The sequence below is a fragment of the Saccostrea cucullata genome, unplaced genomic scaffold (genome assembly GCF_032062105.1).
Source record: "Saccostrea cucullata isolate Sc308-1 unplaced genomic scaffold, CSIRO_AGI_Scuc_v1 ctg18123, whole genome shotgun sequence".
NCBI lineage: Eukaryota > Metazoa > Mollusca > Bivalvia > Ostreida > Ostreidae > Saccostrea > Saccostrea cuccullata.
This window is the reverse complement of record NW_026940182.1, coordinates 5,377-8,574: the sequence shown is the minus strand read 5'-3', so window position 1 is coordinate 8,574 and position 3,198 is coordinate 5,377. Positions and strand designations below refer to the sequence as shown.

At 29.8% G+C, this 3,198-nt stretch overlaps 1 pseudogene; it reads left to right on the top strand.

Moving 5' to 3' along the window:
• Positions 1-567: 567 nt before the first annotated feature.
• LOC134254916 (ficolin-1-A-like) lies at positions 568-2,561 on the top strand (annotated as a pseudogene).
• Positions 2,562-3,198: the final 637 nt, after the last annotated feature.

Sequence of the window (3,198 nt, the reverse complement as noted above, 5' to 3'; positions counted from 1 at the left end):
GGCCCAATATAGTCATGCTATCTGGGGAGATAAATCAAAATAATTTTTCATCATTTTTTATCATTGAAATAAAGTTCCAAAAATATTGTTAATGCTTGACATATCAATTTATTTTAAAAGTCGTACATCATGCAGTTAACTTCTATTTTTCTTTGAACCTGTTCTGAACACCGGAATATCCAGTAAATTTCACGAACAGTTTTTTCTCTTAATTTAACAGTACAAATTATAAGCTGACTCATCAAGGAAGTTTAAGGTTCCATTTCAAAATACTCTATGTTCAACATACAAATCTTTTTTTTAAAAAAAAAAAGATTTTATTAATTCGGTGTTGTGGTTGTAAGATGCTTATTGTTGTTTTGCAACCCCAAAACTAAGCTTGATGAAATTTATACCAGGTCCTCTGTTTTTGTATTTATAAATAAAAAACATCCAAAATTTCAATGTCAGTTGTCAACTCCGTATTTCAAGACAAAGCACTATTCAAATATACTTCAAAACTCGATGAAATCAAACATTTTGCGCGCCTGTAAATTCAGGCACCTGTCAAAAGCCACTTCACAACACATGCCGTCTACATGTAAGTGTTGATTATTAAAATAATTCATTTTTCTCTCTTCGGTGAGGAAAAGAATTCCGGGAAAAAAATGCAAGTTTCTTTTTTCGCCATCTGTATTCTATCATGGCTTTTCATAATTCCGGAAAATATATTACCTTTGGCATCTTGTAAGTTTTTTTAGATTGTTTGATTTAAAAGAATGTTGATTAATTTGACTTGTACTTGACCTTGAACATAAATTTCAAGGAGAAAAATACAAATAATAAAAAATGAAATCGCAAAGTCGTTAAACAAAAGAAATAACAGATAATATATAGAATTAAGGGGAAAAAACTATTTGAATGATAAATGTATTTGTAGTGCCATTCTTCCAAAGGATTGCCAAGATTTACACTGGTCGAATAATACTAAAAGCGGTCTGTACAAAATTTATCCTAAAGGGGGCCGGTGGATTTCAAGTTTATTGTGACATGACAACTTCCGGTGGTGGTTGGACGGAAAAAAATATTTGATGTAATTCTATTAAACTGAATGTGAATATAAAATGTTCCGTCTACGTTTTCAATACAACAAAGGGATAAGTGCGTTTGTGATCGGTAGTAAGGGAGCTCACTCCCCCCAAGCACTTAATCCCACCTTTGAATTTTCAGGGGTTTCGTTAACTTTGATTTTAAAATTTGCCCCCTTTTTACATTTTTATTGTTCAACGATTAATTTTGAAAAAGATCACTTTTTTTTTTCTTTTTTTTTATGATATTAGGTTTTTCAAAGAGGGCCCAAAGGAAAAATTGGATTAACAGATATTGGAAGGAATACAAGTATGGTTTTGGTGTTCCAAGTGACGAACATTGGATTGGTATATACAAGGAGTCCACTTTTAAGCTCTAATTTTATATTTCTACTGTTTGAATTTTTTGTGAGGTCGCTCACTGTTTTATCTTCATTATTTTTCAAAAGAAATGTATTTATCAACTTTTTAACGTTTGTTTTTTTTCAAAATTTAATATGTAATAAGAATCAATTAATGGTAAAGTAAATAGATACCGAAACAAACAGAGAATGAAATAAAATAATGTAACACGAATTTCTTGAGAAATCATCACAATTTTTATTCATAAGTCCCATAAGATTTGTGCCTTAGGCTGAATTTTCTCTCTCTCTCTCTCTCTCTCTCTCTCTCTCTCTCTCTCTCTCTCTCTCTCTCTCTCTCTCTCAAATGATTTATCTATTACATTAAAAGTAATAATTTAAGTTTAACATCTTTACATTATTTCTAAATTTAGTCACTTTTCTCTATTTTAATCTGTTACATTTTTGTCAATGATTTTTCACAATGTTATTTTATCTTCAACGTGAAAAGTAAAATATGTTAAATATGAATATTAAATAATCATTTTAATAACATGCATATCTAGTAATATTTTCCCCTATGTATTTTCTTTGTTATAAACCACGTAACGAACGAATACATCAGCTGACATCTCAGGGTTGGATGAGCTAGAGTGGATCTCAGATTTTTAAAACCAAAGGAGATATGCATATTATCGAACATTCTCTCTGGGTAACCTAGCCTCCAACTACCGTTTGACTGTCGGGGACTATGAAGGAAAGCATAATTTTCAAAAAATTAAAGATGCATTATTTTAGTTCTCTATTTAAGAAAAAAAATTACCCATTTTCATGCCAAACAATATAAAATTCTAAAAAAAAAAAAAGACTTAAAATCAGGTTTCACAGAATAAGCTTGTTTAGTATCCCCTTTACATATATATCTTCAAAAGGCAATTCTTTGGCATATCATAATGGTCGACCATTCTATACACGAGACCGTCAGGACAGCAGTGGTTGTCAAAAGGCGTACAAAGGGGGTTGGTGGTATGGTGATTGTCACCATGCCAAACCCGAAGGTCTATACCTAAAGGGACATCATTCTTCATTTGCTGACGGTGTGAACTGGTATCACTGGCTTGGGTATCATTACTCTTTGAAAACCACGAAATGAAAATTCAGACAATAGATAGAATTATTACAGCTTTATTATGTAAGACTCAATATTGAATAAAAGATTTTAAAAGTGAATTGTTTTTACAAAGGCTTGCTTAAATGCAGAAAGATACAGAAATGTTTACTATTAATTCATTAACAGGCCTATCCTTTTTTAAAAGCATTCATTCATTTTTTTTTTTACCACAGAAATAACAGTTAAAAGTAATGGAAAGAGTATTTGTACTTAAAACTGAAACTAGGTTAAAAGATCTTTAAAGAATTACAATTGTCATAAAATTTATAAGCAAAAGAAAGGGTATTTGTACTTAAGGTAGGACAAAATAAAAGGCAAAATTTTTCCTTAAATTCAATTTTTCTGAAACTCTGATATTTTGATTATAGCCTTATTTTAAAATTATCTATTTATCTATTGCAAATAGATGTAATACTGCTTTAAAAGATAACATTTTGTTACTTAAACCTCAGAAAGATAATATTGATACTGGAAAATTTGAATAAAATTATACCTAAGAATAGAACATGCATAGCGTCGGAATCAATATTCAAATGTAAATATCCTACACTTTAAGTTGTCTAACTAGAAAATGTATTATTAATGTTTAAAAAAAAAAAAAATCAACAGAATGATTCAA